Below are 8,913 nucleotides of genomic sequence, written 5' to 3'. Positions count from 1 at the left end.
CTCATTGTGTGGCTCGAGATTTGCGGATGTCCAGAGGAATCGCTGCGACGTTCAATGAGAAGTTTGGGCGTGTCGGAGAACTACGCCGACAGGATCCAGAGGTTGGAAGCGTCTTGAGGCTAACCGACAATGCACATGGTCAAGCAAGACACATCTTCTATCTGGTCACCAAGGAATGGTCCCCGAGTAAGCCGACTTATCTCAATCTATGGAAGACCCTGATTGAACTGAGGGAAGCCCTGCTAAACAACAACATTGCACGATTAGCCATTCCGAAGCTGGCGTGTGGACTCGATGGTTAGAGTTGGCGTACAATCCGGAACATGATTGAAGTCTTGTTCAGATTTACGGGAATCGAGATCCTCGTTTGCTGCTACCACCCAAAGCTGAGATCGGGAGAGAAAACTGTAGACTGCTATTTCTACCAGACTTCGCAATGTACCAGGGGCCAGCTTTGCAAATACCTTCATTCACCGTGTATATCTCAGGACGAGCATGTGCCTAAGAAGGGGGCAGTGTTGCGGACCCGTGTGAACTCGACCTAACTTAACTATATGTCCCGCCCTCAGATGACCTTAACATCGCATTAAAGAATAGACACCGTAATGATTCATTCGTTCGAGAAGAATCTAGTCCCACTGGAATGGACTAGTACATACGAGAACATTCGAAAACCTTCTCTACGCACCTAACGATCTATGGACTATTCTAAAGTTCTTTACCTGTCGGTATAAAAGCCGGCGGCCGTGGCCTACAGGGGGCAGTTATAAATATACCAGTGCAGTTGACACGCTAAAATTCAAAATAAATTCTTAGTTATAAATCGTTTGTAAATAGTTCTATGAGTCTTTTATCGTTATTGTTTTTGTTAATTAGTGTTAAATAAATAGTGTTTAAATAAATTGTAACTTTCTATCCACACGGAACCGACGAAAAACGTAACAATATATTTTTACAACCTGAATAAAATTTATTTTTAATGATTTTAAAGTTTGACAGACATGCACAAATTGTTGGCATTTTTTAAACAAGTAAAAGTAGGAAATACATTAAAAATTGTACTTTCAAGAAATATATTATAATATAACTATAAGTGCTGTATTTTACTAATCTATCATTTTAATCAAAATCATCAGGATAATATTAGGTATTGATTTTCAGACAAGAATTAGATTACAGCGATGGCCAAAAGCATTAGATATTGTTTCGAAATCTACAGATAAGGTATGACATTAGGTCCAAGGTACGACAGTTTCATTTTAAAGAACAAGATGTTAAAGTTTATGACAAAATTGTCATCAGAAATACTGTCCACTTACAGTATTTATGTACATACGAAAATATTGGAGGATGAAGCTTTACCTACTACCTCAGGTTAATTTAAATTCTGAGTTCCATCAACAGAAACAAGCAAGAAGGGAACGATTAAATGAATATTATACACATAAGTATTGTTATACACAGAAAGAGTAAAAAAAATAACGCTTTATTGTACAAAAAGCAACAGTTTCATCGACAAAGCAAAACAAAAAAGCACAAAAACAAATATACAAAAAATGTCATACAATACAAACCAATTCAAAAAAATTTACGTCATAAAATTACAATTAAAACATATAGGGACATTGCAGAACACAGGCGTATCTAGAAAATTTTACAAAAGGAAAACTGTAAATGTATAAAATCATGTTATTATAACATAAAATCAAGAGTTATAAAATATTAAATACTAGACCTTTAACCAGTGTGTGAGATGATCAAAATATTAAAATGAAAATTTAAAATTGTTCATGATTAAACACCAACAAAAAAGTCGTTTACCGCATATAGGGCTCTCTCCAGTAAGTATGATTTCAGAGCTTTGCGAAATGCGGGAAAGAATGAAAGTGAATTGATATTCGAAGGCAAATGATTGTACATTTTCTTGGCATTGTACAGTATTGAGCCCTTAACTAGTTCTGAGCTCGGGGTTGGCAGATAAATATTGTGCTCCGCATTCCTAAGTGGATAAGAAGGCCTTTCCGGAATAGAGAATATGTGCTTGCGGATTAAGCAAACGGATTCAAAAATGAATAAGGAAAGAAGAGTCAGTATTTTGAAATTTTTAAAGAAATTCTGGCAGTGAGTTCTACTGTTTAGTCCCAATAAGTATCGAACTGCTCTCTTTTGAAGTTTGAAAATACGATAAATTTTGTCGCGCAGCAAGTACCCGAGAATGGAAGGGCATAACGAAGATGCGACTCAAAAAGGGCATAATAGACCATTCTAGATGATGAGTTAAGTTCCTTAGAAACTGATCTTAGCGCAAAACAGGCAGAGCTTAGTTTCTTTGATAAGGCTTCGATGTGCAAGTCCCATTTTAACGAGTTGTATACAACAAGTCCTAAGAATCTCACACGACGAGTCCACGACGTCAATAGTGATGTTATTAAGTACAAAAGGTTGTATAGTACTTTTATATGACAAAACTTTAGTTTTTGAAAGGTTGAAGCATAGGAGATTAGAATCGCACCAATTATTGGTTTCGCACCATATAGATTTAATCGTGCGTAAGTCACTGGATATAGTATCATATAGTGCCGTAACATCTGGACCGCTCCAAGTGAAACTAGTATCGTCCGCAAAGAGGCAGATTTCACCGCTAATGTCTAGATTTGCAATGTCGTTGATAAACACCAGAAATAAAATAGGGTCAAGTACTGAACGCTGAGGGACACCACATTCTATAGGCTTACAAGAAGACATAGACGCATCAATCCTCACAAGCTGCCTTCTGTTGCCAAGATACGACTTAAGCCATTCGAGCGGCACTCCCCTGAATCCATAGTATTGCAATTTGTTAATTAAGATATTATAATTTACACAGTCGAAAGCCTTAGAGAAATCACAGAAAATTGTAGCTGTAGAGTGATGGTTATTCAGGCTAGAGTATACATTATTAAAAAGGTCGAACATAGCATCATTTGTGCAATATATATATATATATATATATATATATATATATATATATATATATATATATATATATATATATATATATATATATATATATATATATATATATATATATATATATATATATATATATATATATATATATATATATATATATATATATATATATATATATATATATATATATATATATATATATATATAGTAATATTAGTATTTTAATAAAGCACGCTTTTAGATGTATCAAAAAACTTTTAATAAGAGTAACTTTAACTCTACATATATGTTTCGGCTTGTTAGGCCTTTTTCAAAAGTTTTTTAAGAACGTCGAAGCAGTTCTTAAAAAATTTCAACGATGTTTCACAAGGAACCAACCACAGCTTCAGTACAATTTATATAGTAATATTATACATATAAATATCAACATTTTGTAGAACAACAAGAGAATAAAAGACCAAAATATGAACACCAGCAACTAAAACACAAACCATTAAATGAATATTATACACATAAGTACAATTTGATCGAAAAAAAAAACGGCGTCAACGATGCCTATGAAATGAAGATTGCTGTCATTTTATAAATATATGGAGAGAGAGAGAATGTCATCGATGTTCATTACCAAGCCAACTGGACGCCGTTTTTTTTTTCGATCATACGGTATTATTATATACATAAAGAGTAATATTACACACATAAGGATCCCTTGATAAAGATCAACAGTTTGTAGAGCAATAACAGCATCAAATAATGGAAATAATGGACCCTATTGCTCAAATCAAAAACAAAATTTCAGCATTACCACTTTATTGGTTATATCAATAAACCTAAAGAAATTGAGTTTTTGAGGTTTAGATCCTACAAGCAAGCTGATCTTAAGTCACATAATTTTAAATGAAGATTTATCTATTATAGTATGTATAAACATTTTGCATCTTTTCTTCAATGTTGTAATGAATTAACAAATTACAGGTAATTTATTCTAATAACGAAAAAAAACTTTGGATCAAAAAATAATTTCTTATGATGAGGTTTATGAATGTTAAAATCTATTGGAGTTTGGCCATTATGTGTTGGTATACAATTTATTTGATATTACAGTAGTTAAACCATCCGAGTATGAAACGTGTTTAAAATCCACTATTCTTAATGAATGGCACTACCAACTTGAGAGGAAACTAAGAGAAAGGTTCTATTGGGTGGATTACAAGGAAAACATGAGGATCTGGAAAGGCTATAAAATTACGTCCCAAGCCATGGGACAATGGGAAACGAAATTCAAAGGAAAAAATTACAATACGTGGGATGCAAATTACACTGCAAAGAATTGAGAAAAAGAATTATTAAAAGTAGTTAATATTACGATAGTTAAACCATCCGACTACCAAACATATTTAAAATTCACTATTCTGAATGAACGGCAACTACCAACTTGGAAAGCTGCGAGAACAATTCTATTGGGTGAACTACAAGGAAGACATGAGGATCTGGAAGGGCAATAAAATTATATTATTCCACGTCCCAAGCCATGTTGGAATAGCTGGGAGTGAAAAAGAAGATAATACTGCACACGATTCTTGTCTAGAAGAAAAAAAAATAAATACTTGTACAGTATAAAATTACATTATATTGGCTTAATTTTTATACTAAATAAAATGTGTTGCGTTATTTTCGACATGCATTATATTTATTTAAATCCCATATCATCAATTAATTACTTTAAATAAAGTTTTCCTAATTATAACTAACATTAATTTTAAACTAAAGTTTTTTCATCTTGAATGAGATTTACGAAATAACTTATGAGAAACAATAAAAAAGAGGGTCAGTCTATTGCTCCTGAATAATCGATAATAAAACCACATATTGTCTTAATTTTTATACTAAATAAATATGAAGTTATTTTAAAGCTGCATTATATTTATTTAAAACCCATCACCAATTATTAATTTAAATAAAATTTTCTTAATATATCTAATTAATATTAATTTTAAGCTAAAAGGATCACAATATTTTTTCATCGTCTTGAATAATTTGCGAAATAACTTATGAGAAGCAATAAAAAAGGGCGTAGTCATAGACTTAAAATAATAGTCTATTGCTGCTGAATAAAAATATCTAATTTATTTCATGTGACATGAAAATAAAATTTATATTTTTTTGTAACCCTCGCCTTCACCCATATGCTTCACGTTAAATATTTATGTCTTTTGAATCCTCTGTTGCCACATCTGTTCCAAAAATATCCGGCGCATGTCTTAAATTTTAAATTTTTGCTACAGCAGCGCCATCCTACTTCTTCCCTTTTTTGACCATTTTTTAATGCACGGAGTTGTTTCTCCTTACCTGTACACTCCATAGTTACCGTATTCCTCCGAAATGGCTTGACCGATTTTGATGAAGTTTTATATGTATATTCAGTAGGTTTGAGAACAGATTGTTATCTATTTTTATACCCTTAAGTGATAAGGATAGCCCACCCCCATTTTTTTTATTTTTTGAAAAAAAAGTTATTTTTATTATTTTTTTATTTGGCATTAAAAAATACAAACAACCCTAAATTTTCACCGTTCTACCATCATCATTTTTAATAGGGGTTGTTTTTTTTTAATTTTTTGTTACCATCTCCGAAACGGCTTGACCAATTTTGATAAAATTTTATATGTATATTCAGTAAGTCTGAGAATACGTCGTTGTCTATTTTTATACCCTTAAGGCAAAGACTCTTAAGGGTTAAGGTTGGACTCTTCAGCAACTCCTCCACGTAGATGTAAGGGTAAATAAAATCAATCCACTAAAAGCCTCATCTTACATACCATTACCGAAGGAAATAGAAGCGAAAAAAGCTGTATTGAACATACAAAACACTGACCAGAAATGTTTTGTATGGTCGGTTTTAGCTGCCTTTCACCCAATTCATTGGACTATGAATCTTTTGAACAGGAATTGGATGTGACAGGTATAGATTTTCCGATATCTTTGAAACAAATTTCAAGATTCGAACAATTCAATAATATTTCTATTAATGTTTATGGGCTCGAGAAGGCTTATAAACATGATAGGAATATTGCTGAAGTTGTGGGTCCTTTGTATTTTACTAGATCTCATAAGGTAGATAGACATGTGAATTTGTTATTAATCAGTGATAATTCTGGCAATAATCATTACTGTTTAATAAGAAATATATCTCGCCTAATCTCAAACCAACTTTCAGGCAAACAACATTCAAAATTCTTATGCGATGGTTGCTTGGCTTATTTTTCTTCAAATATTAAATTAGAAAATCATCAAAAATACGATTGTGAACATGTTATAGTTGAAACTCCTTCGGATAATTTAAAGAAAAATAAATATGGTGAAAATATTCCCGAGAATATCCCTAAATTTACGAATTTCGAACGAAAATTAAAAGTGCCTTTTGTTGTATACGCTGATTTTGAAACTATTTTAGAACCTATACAAACAGAGCAAAACGAGTTGGATCCTGAAATTTCCTATACGGTGAAAACACACCAACACGTTCCTTATTCTTTTGCCTATTACATTAAATTAAAACGTTTTCATAGATTGGTTAGAGACTGATTGTAAATCATTCTACAATCGATTTATGAAAAATATTGTATCCATGTCTCCTCCCAGTAGCGTACAAGAAGCTGAGTTTTATCAGGTTACGCATTGTCATATTTGCGAAAGACTATTTAATGTAGAAGATGAAAGAGTAATGGACCACTGCCATCTAACAGGAAATTATCGAGGTGCGGCTCACTCTGTTTGTAACCTAAATTTTAAAGTACCTAATTTTATTCCTGTGTTCTTCAACAACATGTCAAATTTTGACAGCCATCTTTTTATAAAAGAATTGGCCGTTGAGGAAGAACAATTAGATGTCATCCCCCAAAATAAAGAAAAGTATATTTCTTTCACTAAAAATATTATGGTGGGCCATGACGTCACTCAACAAGAACAGGAAAAGCGGCAACAAAGGGTATTTTCAAAATTAAGATTTTTAGACAGTTTTCGCTTTATGGCATCCAGCTTGGATAAATTAAGTCAAAATTTAACATCTCAACAGTGTCGCAAAATTAGAAAGTTTTTACCTAACGAAGAGAATTTAAGGTTATTCGTATGAAGGGTGTTTTCCCATATTCGTATGTAGATTCTTTTTCCAAATTAGACGATACCAAGCTTCCACCCATTGATGGCTTCTATAACGAGCTTAGAAAAGAAGCCATCAAACAAGGAGATTACGAGCGTGCATTGAACGTATGGAACTTATTTAAATGTCAAACTTTAGGCGAATATTCAGATATATATTTAAAATCCGACGTACTATTATTAACTGATGTTTTTGAGAATTTTAGAGAGGTGTGTCTACAAACATACAGTCTAGATCCATGTCAATATTTCACCGCACCTGGTCTATCCTTTGACGCTGCTTTGAAGACAACATCTATCGAGCTGGAATTATTGACAGATCTAGACATGATACATTTCTTTAAACACCGGATTCGCGGCGGTGTCAGTCAATGTAGTGTTAGAAAAGCTATCGCGAATAACAAATTTATGTCTATATACGACGCTGCCAAACCTACTTCCTACATTATGTACTTGGATGCTACCAATTTATATGGCGCGTCCATGTCACAATATCTACCAACAGGTAACTTTACGTGGGTAACAGAAGAAGAAATTTCAAACTTAAATTTTATGAATATCGATAAAAATTCTAATATAGGTTATGTTTTTGAAGTCGATTTAGAGTATACGGAGCATTTACATGATTTGCACAACGAATTACCCTTTTGCCCAGAGTCCGTTCAACCAGAGGGATCTAAAGTTTCAAAATTAATATCCAATTTTAATTCTAAAGTTAGATATGTAATTCATTATCAAAATTTACAACAAGCGTTGAACCATGGTCTGAAACTTGCCAAAATTCATCGCATATTATCCTTTAACCGATCTCCCTGGTTGAAAACCTACATTGATCTAAATACAGCAAAGCGTAATAACGCTGAAAATAAGTTTGAAAAAGATTTTTTCAAACTTATGAATAACGCTGTATTTGGAAAGACAATAGAGAACGTGGAGAAACGGGTAAATATTAAATTAGTTAGCCACTGGGAAAATATTGGTAGAAAGCTAGGGGCAGAAACGTACATTTCCAAGCCGCATTTTAAAGACTTGACGATTTTTAGCGAGAATTTATATGGCTAAACAGAAAATCGTATATAATAAACCTATTTACGTAGGCTTTTCAATTTTGGAAATTTCCAAAACTATTATGTATGATTTTTTGTATAGCTATATTAAACCAAAGTAGGGTAATAAAGCTTCACTGCTCTACACTGACACCGATTCTCTCATTTTACAAATTCAAACTGACAATTTTTATGATGACATGCGCGAAAATTTAGATAGATTCGATACGTCAAATTATTCGCAAAACAACCCACATAATATTCCTGTAAATTCGTCTGTGTTAGGCCGTATGAAGGATGAATATGCAGGAAAAATTTTGTGGGAGTTTTATGGAACTGATGCTAAAGCATATTGTGTAAATGTGGATGGTGAGTTAACGGAAAAAGCCAAAGGCGTGCCTGACTACATCACCAAACAAGATATTAGTTTGGATGATTATAAAAACACGGTCGATGTAGTAGGTACGAAAATATATCGCTCGATGAACACTTTCCGTTCACATTTACACAATATGTATGTAGAGCTAAAAAATAAGATAGTCTTATCCTACGCGGACGATAAGAGATTTCTTATTTCCAATTCCGAGCACACGCTCGCATGGGTTCACAAAGATATCGGAAAATCTAAAGGCTGAAACCAATGACAGCTATTTTTTACTTCTATTTCCTTTGATATTTTTTTATTTATTTATTTATTTATTAATATTTAGTTACTTTCATGTTTAAGAGGATGGGTTAATTTTATTTTTATATTTTT

At 32.6% G+C, this 8,913-nt stretch overlaps 1 protein-coding gene across 1 annotated transcript in view; it reads left to right on the top strand.

The window, feature by feature from the left end:
- LOC115881121 overlaps positions 1 to 5,850 on the top strand; it is a 34,679-nt gene extending 28,829 nt beyond the window's left edge. The window contains exon 6 of the mRNA XM_030898501.1: positions 5,694 to 5,850. The gene's annotated coding sequence lies outside the window, so the exon portion shown is untranslated. The remainder of the gene's footprint in view (positions 1 to 5,693) is intronic.
- Positions 5,851 to 8,913: the final 3,063 nt, after the last annotated feature.

The sequence above is a fragment of the Sitophilus oryzae genome, unplaced genomic scaffold, assembly GCF_002938485.1.
Source record: "Sitophilus oryzae breed Bouriz unplaced genomic scaffold, Soryzae_2.0 scaffold_169_pilon_pilon, whole genome shotgun sequence".
Lineage (NCBI taxonomy): Eukaryota > Metazoa > Arthropoda > Insecta > Coleoptera > Curculionidae > Sitophilus > Sitophilus oryzae.
Note: the sequence above shows the minus strand (reverse complement) of the source record. Positions and strands in the feature narration are given on the sequence as shown.